At 47.7% G+C, this 12,059-nt stretch overlaps 1 long non-coding RNA gene across 3 annotated transcripts in view; it reads right to left on the reverse strand.

Moving 5' to 3' along the window:
• LOC108401263 (uncharacterized) overlaps window positions 1-12,059 on the reverse strand; it is a 39,037-nt gene that overhangs the window by 25,766 nt on the left and 1,212 nt on the right. For 2 of the 3 annotated variants that reach the window (XR_012130004.1, XR_001854110.3), the window contains exons 2-3: window positions 6,947-7,141; window positions 2,599-2,726 (exon numbers count right to left, since the gene is read on the reverse strand). This is a non-coding gene — a long non-coding RNA (uncharacterized lncRNA). Of the gene's footprint in view, window positions 1-192; window positions 2,727-6,946; window positions 7,142-12,059 lie in introns of all 3 variants that reach the window. The other variant, XR_012130003.1, reaches the window with a different exon arrangement.

Genomic DNA, 12,059 nt, shown 5'->3' on the forward strand with positions numbered 1-12,059 from the left:
CTAGAAGACTACACTGTTGCAACGACTGTTCCAATTTAGCCCAATAGCACTGGGGAAGATAAATGAATACACTCCTTCCCTTCCTGTGTAAGGAGAGGGCCACTAGAGGCCAGGACTCTGAGTTCCCAGCGCTGCCAATTACCAGCTGGGAGGCTCCAGGCAAGTCACTGCTCTGGGCATCAGTTCTCCTACCTGTAAACTGACGAGTAGATTTGATCATCTCTGAGGTCTACCAGATGTCCAGGACTTCAACAGGCACCATGAGGAGAAGGAGGGGAACTTTCTTCCAGGATTCAGAAAATCTCTCAAGCACACACATTGCCAGCAGAAGGTCAAATAACTTGTTTGAAAGGGGAAGTGCTGTCAGCAAGTAGCCAACATCGTTTCACATCTTCTGAATGTGGCTGCTGGGGTGCGGTGCCCTGTCCCCATTCCGCTTCTTAGATTCTCACGCCTACAACCCTGAGGCAGCAACTCAGGGGAGTGGAGGGGAGAGATACACACTAGTTCCCCTGCCCCCTATCTTGGAGGATTTTCAAATAGAACGTCTAAAAGGTCTGGAACCACTCCAGGATGTGCACCTGATGGAAGCGAGAGCTTCTGTGCCCCAAAAGCCAGATGCACAATGTTCTTAGATGCTTTATTCATAATAGTTCCAAACTAGAAAAAACCTGAAGTCCATTAACACGAGAATGAAAACATAAATCATGGTGCATTCATACAGCAGAATATCACAGAGGAGCAAGTCCAGATATATAAACAGCTCCACATGGGTCTCCCCAACACGACATTGAATGAAAGAAGTAAGATGTGAAAGGGTACATGCTGTATGTTGCTGTTTATTTGAAATTCAAAAATAGGCAAAAGGAATTCATAGGGCTGAAGTTTAGAACTGGGCTCACTGTGGGGAGTCTTGACTGGGAAATGGTATGAGGCAGGCTTCCTGGGTCCTGGAAATGCTCTAGATTTTGATCTGGGTAGTGGCTACATGGGTCTGTGCAAAGATAAAATCTCATCAAGTTGTCCACCTTTGTCCCTCACTGAATAGAAATTATGCCTCAATAAAAAAGAAGAAATGGAAATAAATAAAAAAGGTCTGGAACCAGAGGAGAGTTCCAGGACAGGGGATTTCCATGGGACTGAGAGGCAGTTCCCACCTCCCTGGCAGCCTGTGAGGTCACTAACTCAGAGCTCGCACATCTGGCCTTAGGGTTAGGGTTCCCCCTTCTGAGCAGGCAGGGCCCCAGATGTCTAGGGAATGTGGACACAGCTGCTTCTGGCTCCAGGCTGCTATCTATCCCCCTCTGAAGCCTCCCCGCCTCCCACCCCCTTCCTGAAAGTCAAGGTCAGTGAGTGGGCCCCATTTTGCCAGGCTTTGCCCCCCACCAGTGGTTCCATGATCCCCAGTGAGATGAAGAGGAAATCCCAGGCTGGCATCTCCTCCTGCCCTTTACAGCTCTCTCAACACCCACAGTTGGGTCTCTGGTGCCAGTCAAAACACTGCAGAGTCAAATTCAGCTGCCAGCACTATGTCCTTGGCACTCAAATCATAAGTGTGTGACCAGTGACGCCTGACTCAAGAGCAGTGGCCCCTTCACCCTACCCACTTCCTGGCCCAGAGTGTTCCATTTACATTGGGAGTTTTTCTCCAAGAATAATAATAATTAATATTAATAGTCTCCTTTTACAGAGCAACTTGTCATGAGCCGGGCGTTCCTTGCTGCATTTCATTGACATCCACATGGTCAAGACTATTACTAAGCCCATTTTACAGATGAGGAAGCTGAGGCTCCAGTTTAAATGACTCACCCAAGGAGCTGCAGTCAGTACGGGCAGAGCCAGAGTGCAGCAGGGCCGCTCAGCAGGGCCGCTCAGCTGTAGGGCCGTGCGCTTAAGCACCAAGGTAGACTACCTACCTCCTGTATCCCCAACTGTAAATATGAGTGCTGGCACTATGAATGGTACCTGGTATTAGCTAAAAGGCAATAGAAGGTGGAAGAAATGGGTACGTTTTTCACAGGAAAAATATCACAAGCTCGATTAATTCAAATTTTTAAACTTTGAATTAGATTGAACTAGAAAACAAAAAAACCTTTCCCCTTTCTGGCCAAACATAGAGCCATTTAGCTCAGTGGTGTCGTCCAGACCAGGTCTAGAAGCTGTGTGGGCCGGGGGCTACCCCTGAGGCAGCTCAAGGCATGGGGTGGGTCTGTCTTCTTCCAGGACTGTGCTGACGTCCAGCCTCCTGGCTGAAGAGAGCCCCAGGGCCGAGCCCCTGCGTGGGCAGAGGCCTGGCAGGACAGATGGCTTATCGGGTGCTCCTGCTTACCAAGGGTGAGGAAGGAATGCCTTCGTGCCCAAGTGCTTAGAGAGAACAGTTCTCCCGGGGCCCCAGTGACTAACAACCGTTCGGTTGCTAGCAGGGCTCTTGGACTTGAAGCAGCCAAGGTTACAAAGGGGGAAACTGCAGAGAGCTGGGCAGAAAACCCAGGGCAACTCTCTAGGTTGTGCATTATAACCGGATTTTCGGAGAAATGGTTTTGCCCAGCTTGCAGGGCGGGCTGCTGATTTACAAATGAAGACACAGCCAATATTCACCTTTTCCTGTAACTGGACTTGCCGACAGACGCCACGTCTGGTTTCGTCCTTCCATTTTTATTCCTGCTCTTCTCCAGGGGGGTCCTTCTGTCGTGGCCGTCTGGATCTCACGCTGCTGTTAAAGTGGCCTGCGGAGGTCAAGCGTCAGAACCCTGTCCGTCACATCCACGCTGCCAATCAGCTGGGGAGTGGGAGGGCCTTAGGAAAAGTTTGACCAATGGCCTTTTATTTTCACTCAGGTAAAGATTGTGACTGGCCCCTGGCCTACGCAGAAAGCACCTGGAGTGCCGGAAGCAAAAAGGGTGGTGCTGAAATAAAGCGAGGCTCTTAGGGGGACCGGGTAACTAAGAGGCTAGGCTGTGTGTTCAAGTCCCAGCTCTATCCTCACTAGCTGTTGACTTTGGGCAAAAACTCCCTCTCTCTTGGCCTTGTTTCCAATTTGAGCTTGAAATGAGATAATGCATGTAAACAGCTTAGCATAGCACCTGGCATGTATAAAGATGATGAGGGGTGACATTTAAAATTAACTGATGTTTTTTGTTCTCAGTTTTTCTTATTGCTTCAAGAGCTCCACTCCCCATATTCAGGCAGCTGTTATCATATGCCTCCAGGAAGGGATGACACAGCGAAAACAGAGAACAGAACAGTCCTGGCTTTTGAATTTTGAAAGCCTAGGAAATTAGGGCAAATAGAGAGGACTGGTGTGTATAGACAATAGAATGGATTTATTCGAAGTAAGGATGACAACACAGATGTTAGACTAGTGAGGCTTCCTGCCCCTTAGGACAAAATAAAGTGTGCTAGGTCAGGAGGAGGAGGGAAGGCCTGAAAGGAAGTGAGGGAAATGGAGAACGAGGTCCCTGGGCTGTGTCCCATTGTGTCCCTTTCCCGTGTGGAGCCAGGGGGTAGCAAGACCCTAGGCTGCATGGCCATGTAATATATCCAGGCAGATGGGACTGAGACAGCACCACAATGTTTCCCTGCACCCTGGCACGGAGCAGGATAAAAATGGCCCCTGGGGACCCAAAAGTGACACAGTAGGAAAGATTGAGTGCCAACTCAAGTGTCTCTGTGGACCAGACAGATTTCATAAATGAGGGAATCCAGGCCTGAGGATAATAGAAAATGGTGGGGACTGTGGCAAAACACCAAGGGGGCATGCATGCCTGGTCTAAAGGGGATGCCACTACACAATGGGGTTTAGTGGATTGCTGCCCCATTGGGACATTTTCCCAGAGCAATCTGCTACAGATATCTAGATTCTTATGTGAAAATTCCCATTTCAAATATTGGCAACTAATTGTTTAAAATATTATGTGGGCCAAATAAAACATACCTATGGACTGCTATGAATCAGAGGATGCCAGGTAGTGGCTTGTTTTGCCAGGTTTTTCCCCAGCTCAGCACAGCATGGGTGTTGGGGTGAGGGATGGCTCCACATGGACTCACAGGGACCAGCAGCCAGCAGCCAGTCTGGGAATATGGAAGGATGGCCTCTGCACCAGATGTGTGCCTGGGGGACTCTGGCATGACAGAAGTCTTCAGAAATTATATGCAACCCCAGCAAAAGGGGGAGGAGAACATTTCTGACACCTGGCAGAATAGGAGCTTGTAAGATAAATTCGGTTGAGTCATGGAAAAGTACTTATGTTTCCTGCCAGTTTGAGTTTGTGGTCTGAGTCTTGCACCTCCTCTGCTGATTTGGGGGAAATTAACTATTTCTGTGCTGCCCGTGCTTTTGAGAATTCTATTTTCCCTTATGTCCCTATGTATTTCTTTATGTATGTATTATTTGGGTTAAATCTTTATTTTGAGCTAATAATAGATTCACAGGAAACTGCAACAAAAAAGTGTACAGGGAGGTCTTGTGTGTTGTTATGCGGCCCTTCGCACCGGTAATGTCTTGCATAACTATTGTACAGTATAACAGCAGGAAATTGACATTGGTACAGTCCACGGAACTTATTCAGATTTCATGCTTCTCATGTATTTATTTGTGTGCATGTCTGTGTACATGTGTAGTACTATGCAGTTTTATCACTTGTGTAGATTCACATAACCAGCACCTCCTATCCCCACAAGCTCTCATGCTGCCCCATGATAGCCGCTCCCATCCCCCCTCCTCATACCCAATCCCTGGCAATGTCTCATCTCTATAATTTGGTGATTTCAAGAACATTATGTAAATGGAATCATATCATATGTAACCTTTTGAGACTGGCCTTTTTGACTCAACATGATTCCCTTGAAATCCATCTAAGTTGTTGTCTACATGGATAATTTGTTCCTTCTTACTGCTGTATAGTATTCCATGGTGTGGATGTACTGTGGTTTGACCATTCATCTAATGAAGGGCATTTGGGTTGTTTCCAGCACTTGAGTACAATAAATCCATATGTTTTTATAAAATTAATTTGAAAAGTCAGCCAGTGGCAGCTATGTTCTGAGTTTGGACAAGATGCAGTCTTTTCTGTAGTCCCTCAGTCATTGAAATTTGCAGACTTTTTCATCTGAACCCTGCAGAAGTCCTGGGAGGGAAGGCAGTCAGTCAGTCACCACATTTTTATTGAACATTTACTAGGCGCCATGTACTATTCCAGGTATTGGGGATACGGCAGCGAACCAACAAGCTAAAATTTCTCTTCTCACCTATTAGCCTCAATACACATATGGGAAAGGGGGCTCAGAGAGGCTATATGACTTGCTTAAGTTCACATAGGATGTAACAGAATTAGGACTTGAACCCAGTCTTCTGACTTCCAGCCTGTGGCTTTTCTGATTGTATTTGGGGTCCGTCCTTGTTGACATCAATTTCACAGCAAAAAGCCTATGCTGGGGGATAGTGTGTGCAATGATTTAAGCAGTGGTTCCTAACTGGAGGTGTCCCCCATCTCCAAAGGACATTGGACAATGTCTAGAGTCATTTTTGGCTATCACAACTCAAGAGGGATGGTGCAACTGCCATCTAGTAGGCAGAGGTTCAGAGAGGCTGTTAACATCCTACAGTGCCCCAAACAGCCCCACAAGAAATAATTATCCTGTCCAAATGCCAACAGTGCCCAGGTTGCAAAACTCTGGCCTGAGTCACAAAGACAACAGCTACCCAGACAACACAGCGTAATATTGAACTTCCCCCAAGTAGACGCAATGATTTGCATGACAAGTATGATGAGAGCAGGAGCTGATGCAGGTATGAAGACTATCACCTCCACTGTGTCAATGCTGGGAGGCTTTTCTGCAGGAGGTGAGGGAGCAAGGACAGCGTGAATGGGAGAAGACAGGGACTGGCAGGCTGCCTAAAAGAAGACGCAGAAGGTGCAGGAGTCTCATATCTCTGCCCCACGCCCTCTTCATCTGTTTTCCCGAAGAGCCTTGTTAACCTCCCTTCGTGCACAGACGTGCAAGGCAGCAGAGCTGAACATGCGAAGCGTTTTGAGGAGTAGCTGGAAGGTGGTTAGGACATTTAGTCCACACCGTGAAGTGTGGGAGAAACAGAACTTCAGTTTTCAAAATGAGGCTTAATTTCTATTTCAAGTCCCTGTTCCCCTTGGTGAACAAACTGAATCATAACTAATCAGATTCTCCCTGCCTCTTGTTCTGGGTCATGTCTATATTTGTTTTTTGGCTGGGGGAAGCTCAGAAAGTGGCAAGACCTGGGCATGGGGCAGCGGCAATCTGGTCTTCTCGGGCACCTGCCGAGATGGCCTCATTCCTGCCTTCCAGATGCAGACATGGCCACCTAGACCTCCCCGAAGCCCCCTGTGTGCTCATCTTTTCCCTCTTTCTTCTCTCAGCTTCTGCTTTCCTCTTGGGCATCTGGGAGCCATTGGCAGACACTGGCAGGGCCTGGCAAGCCTCTGAAAGGCTGTGTCAGGCCCCTGCCAACCACTCCTTGTCTCTATCCCTTCCTGTGCCACACTGGGTGAGGACAGATGTCCTTCTGGGCTTGCCCCCAACCCACACTCACAAAACCAGCAACAGGGCCACTGTGCTGGCCACCACTCACCTCTCTGGAGACCCACATTATCATGGCTCTTCCACACTCCTCTGTCCCTCCACCTGGACCCCCGGCCCAGTGACACTTGACCTCATCTGGGTCAGGGGAAATGGCTCCTGGATCTTGCTTGGTCTCCAGAGCTTTTGTTAATGACATAAACTTTATGCCCAGAGGCCTCCAGGGCTCCCACTTTTGAAACCCCAAGCACAGGTTCTTTCTTGCAACCCCAAAGTCAGAGTTCCTGAAACTGATAAAAGGTTATCTCTGCTTTTCTGCTGACACAGCCCTCCCCAAATTAAGGGTCACAGTCTGAAAGAGCCAAAGGGGAGAAAAAAACAAAAGATAATTTACCTCAATATCACTAAATATTCCCCACTCCAACAGATGTGTGGAGGAAAAGGACCTAGCCGCAGCGGAGGACGCCATCATGCTCCTCCTTTAGGGCACCTCTCAGCCAGGGGAAGCCGAACTTCTGTCTCCAGGTTCATCTCCTACGGTCTGAACGTGGATCAAAGAGTCCCGAAGAACATCACATGCACCATTAGCCTGAGGACCAGATGGAATAAGAGTGTGAGAGCACAGACTCAAGGCAGCCTGGGTTCAGAGGCAGACCCCGTCACTTACTGTCTGGGTAAGCTTGAGCAAATCACTTAGCCTTTCTGTGTCTCAGCTGTAAAAATGGGGGAACTAAAGCATAAAGTGGGTTCGTAAGGAGATAGAAGTCCCCTCGTGTGGTTACAGGGATGATTAAATGAGACAGTACGTGTGCATTGTGTAGAATAGTGCCTAGCACTGGATGAATGTTGGCTCTATTGCTGTCATTTATTTATGCTAGGGGTGAATGGGTTTCCTTGGAACCCTAGGCACATGCTCCCCGCCCCCCACTCGCTGCGGGTTTCAGTGCAGTTAGTTAGTCAGAGTGTTGAGGCATCTGTGCCTGGCCTCTGGCACTGCTTCTTGGCTGCTTGCAAAAGCTTCAGAGGGATTCTCTTAGGATCCTTTTGTTGCAAGAAAAGGAAGCTCATCAAACTAGTTTAAGGGAAAAAGGAAAATCACTGGAAAAAAAGGAATATCCTCGGCACTAAGAACTGGAAAGCTGACAGCAATCCATGCAGCCCCTGTCCCGCTCCTTCAGCAGCTCCAACACCAGAAGGTGTGCAATGGCCCTGCATGGCGACCTCCCTGTACCAGAGGGCACCTGTTCCAGGGACCTGCTAGAGGCCTACATGGTGGCCTCCCTGTACCAGAGGGTACCTGTTCCAGGGACCAACGCCAGAGTGGCTTCTCCCTCCTGTTGGCAGAGCCTCCATTTGGTTCAGGTGTCAGTACCAATCCAAATGACTCCAAGTGAATCCTGAGAGCTACCCCGATCTTGAGGATCCTTGCCAGTGATAGGTTTAGGAGTGGGCATGAGACCCAGTTCCAGCAAGGAAGATTTCCAAGAGGTTTATGGGGAGCTTCTGGGAAAGGTTTCATCATTGATGGAGAAGGGACCCACAGGAAGGGTGACAGGCTCAGAGCCTGAGGGAGCTATGAGTAACAAGGCTGAGCCAATCAGAAGGGCTCACCGATTATGAAGTCGGTCCTTGTGTATCCTTGTCTAAGGAGTCTGGACTGATTCAGAGGGCGACGGGGAATCACCGTTTCTGGGTTTCACACTGCTGACTATGCAACGTGGAGAACAGATTCAAGGGGGAGCAGGAACCACTTAGGAGGTAGCTGGATGAACTGCACTGGTTCTGAGATCTAGAGAAGGCTCTAGGGATGGGGCACAAAGGAATATGGGGAGATGAGGAGATAGAATTGCTGGCTGGCTGTGCTCAGGGGTCTCAGGGGTCTGTACCCTAATGCCATGAAGTCCTCAGTAGCTCCATTCTGGGCTGTCTGATCCACCTACACAGGCCCGGTTACACTGGTAACTCAGGTAGATGTATTTCTTGAATGAAAGATTTTCGGAAGATTGGATGAAAATTCTTTCATTTAAACAAATAGTCCAGCTATCCTATTTTGCTTTGCTCTCTGAGCACAATTTCTCTGCCATGCAGACCTGATTCACCCTTCAGAGAGATTGTGCCAGTATGTCACCAGTGATACCTGTACACAGCACATCCCTCCCCGGTGACTAACGTGAACCGCTACAGCTGAAAACCAGGAGACAAGTACACCTAAGTACGTAGGCGATTTACTGTTGACGTTGGCAAGAGTCACACAGCGGAGACATTGCTCAGTTCCTCAAGGGTTTAGAAATGAGCAAAGAGTAGGTGGGAAGAGGAGGAGGTCACCTGCTCAGAACAGAGCACAGGAAGAGTGGCAGGTGGGGGCAGATGAGAGCAAGGAAGGGAGAGACCCGGTAGGGGGAGACAAAGGAGGGTGTGTGCTTCTGGTGGACAATACAGGGGGCTCCTGGCTTCCTTTTCTTTCTTCTTTATTATTAATTTAACACATTCTTATTTTTAAAAATTACCTTCCTCTTTCACACACACACATACGCACCTTTTCTTGATGTCTAAGGGTAACCACAGGTTTTTGATTCTTTCTATACAATTTCTCGGCATAATCACATACATATTTGGCTACATCTCTTTAAAAGCCCTGGAGCATCATAATTCTTTGTTCGTCGCCTCTCTCATTTAGTGCTGCATGTTGGAGATGCTCCCCTGTCAGGGTTCTACCTCTTGTCTCATGACCTCATAGTATTCCCCCCATGAGCCCACACCAGAATTTGTTTAGCATATCTCCCCCTGGTGGCATTTAGGCTGGTAACAAATTTTCACTGTCAACAAACAATCAGCAATGAAAATCCTTGGACACATGCTCGTGAGCACCCTTGTGAGTTCTGCATGAAGCTGTATTCCTCTAAGTAGATTTTCCAGTTTTACTTCATAATTGATAGAGGTCTAGTTACCAAGAAGACAGTCTCATATTTTAAATCAGTTACATGCCTACTCAGCAAGAGAAAAAAAAATGCATGCCAGGGGAATGCTTGATCCCTCGTCTTAGAATCCAGACTTTCAGAATTGGACAGGCTAATGCCTTGAGCAACTCATGTGCAAATGACACTGGACCATTTATAAGATACTTTGTCATATTCTGTTTCACCCCATCCTTGTATTGGTCCTGAGAAGTAGCTATTATTAGCATCACTTTTTTTACAGTGAGGAAATTGAGGCTCAGAAAGGATAAGACATCTGCCTAAGATCACACAGTGACCAGATTATTCAGAAACCAAAGTGGTAGAGGATTCAGAAACCAAAAGACAGACCGAATGAAATCCTGCCTTCTTTCTATATCCATGATGCAGACTCTATCATGGTGCCTCTTATGAAAAGGAATTTATGGTGGACAGTTAGCTGAAAAGGTGGGTGAAATAAACATCTGCCTACATGGCTGAGTTTGCAGGATGTGTTGGTTTCCTATTGCTCTTGTGACAAATTACCACAAAGGTCATGGCTTAGAACAACACAGCTTTATGATCTCACAATTCTGGAAGCCAGAAGTTCAAAGTCTGTCTCACTAGCTACAATTAAGATGTCAGCAAAGCTGTGCTCCTTCTGAAGCATCTAGGGGAGAAGCCATGCCTGACCTCCAGGTTCTAGAAGCTGCCCACAGGCCTTGGCTCATGGCACCATCCAGCAACCACTTCACTCTGATCTCTGCTTCCACTGTCACATCTCCTCTGACTCTGACCCTCCCTCCTCCCTCTTATGGGGACCCCTGTGACTACATTGGATCCACCAGGGTCATTCAGGATAACTTCCATTGTCAAGATCCTTAATTTAATCATAACTGCAACTTTCCCTTTGCCATGTAAAGTAACATATTCCCAGGCTCTGGGAATTAGGGATGTGAACATTACTGGGCAGCATTACTCTGCCTGCTACACAGAGAGTTCCCAGCATAGTGGTTCAGAGCAAGAGTTTGACCTTGGGTCAAATCCTGACTCTATGTGCTGTCAGATACAGGTATGTAACTTCTCTGAGTCTCAGTTTAGCCTCACCTGAAAAACTGGAATAACAGAATTGTCCTTCTCAGGCTGTTGTGAGGATTAAATAATACAATGTCTGCAGAGTATCTGAAACAGGACTCAGTAAATGGCAGCTGTTATCTTCCCTGCTACCTATTATGATAACATATAACAAAAACTCCATATTCGAGATTTATTTTTTTGGCTCTCCCTAAGGACACATCCCAGGCCCCTGTCAGCTGATACTTAGTGAGATAAATTGGCAATTGTAAGTCAGTCTCCTCCCTGGGACCTAGAGAAACTCCTGGGAAGAGTCGGAGAAACTGACCTCATAGAGGGAAAGGGCACTGAAGGGGAGGCAGACAAGGAGAAATGTGCTTCCTCTGCCAGGTTTTGAGTTTTACATGTAGCTCGGCTTTGCACGGGAATTTCTCCAGCGCCTCCCCATCAGCCAGGGTGAGCCTGCCTAAAAGGAACACTCTGAAGTCAATTCTCTGGGATAGATGAGACCTGCCCGGGTGGGTCTGCAGCAGAGCAGGGCAGATCTGGAGTTGGATCCTGGCGTGGAAAAGTACTGAGACACTTCGACTCCAGGTAGGAGCTGGAGTAGCTGTCTGAAATGATTATCCCCAGCCCAGGCCGCTCCAAAGTTGGTCTTGAGGAGGGAAATGGAAACCAGATTCCTAGTCTTATCTGAGATCTACGTGACTATTTCCATCACTCCTTTGGAGCCTGGAACGTTCCCAAATTTACTGTCTGAATTTTGCAATGGAACACACAGCTCTCCAATGGGAGCGTGTCATCACAGGTAACTGTCTGCACAAAGGGTTGTCCGTATTCACTAAAATAATGATTACTACTTGGGGCTTTCATTCATTCAACAAATATTTATTAAGCACCCGCTGGGGGCAAAGCAAAGCAGGAGGGGCACAGGGGTCCTTGTACTCAAGGAGGGTGGGAAGCAGATTCATAAAGAATTACAACACTGTGCAGCAAGTGGGACAAAGGTGACTTCTCTTCCTGAAGAGACAGAAGAAAACAGGAGAAGTGGGAACCTGCCCAGGGTCGGGTGTGTGCAGACAGATGAAGAAGTATTCTATATCAGGGAGAGCACAGACTCTGCAGCCAACCAGCTTGCATCTAGCTCCTACAGGTCCCAGCTGTGTGACCTTGGGCAAATGACGCCACCTCCTTAAGCCTCAGCTTTGTCTTCTGTAAAGTGGGTGTAACCACTAACTGTTTCCAGCGTTAGGGGGATTAAACGGGATGGGAAGTGGGTGGCAACCTGGAGATTGGTCCATAGTAAGGGAGTGAGGGATAGCAGTTATCCTTATGCTGGTTACCCATCACTGTTTCCCCAAATGCCTTCCCCACCCCGAATCACAGGACTGCCCCAACTTTGCCTTTTTGTGGACACCAGGGTCCTGCTGAACTGTTGTTGTGCCAGTAAAGAAGCAACAATGGCAAAAAAACACCCACATGGACAACTCTGTAAGTGCA

Source organism: Manis javanica, chromosome 4 (assembly GCF_040802235.1).
Source record: "Manis javanica isolate MJ-LG chromosome 4, MJ_LKY, whole genome shotgun sequence".
In the NCBI taxonomy this organism is placed as follows: Eukaryota; Metazoa; Chordata; class Mammalia; order Pholidota; family Manidae; genus Manis; species Manis javanica.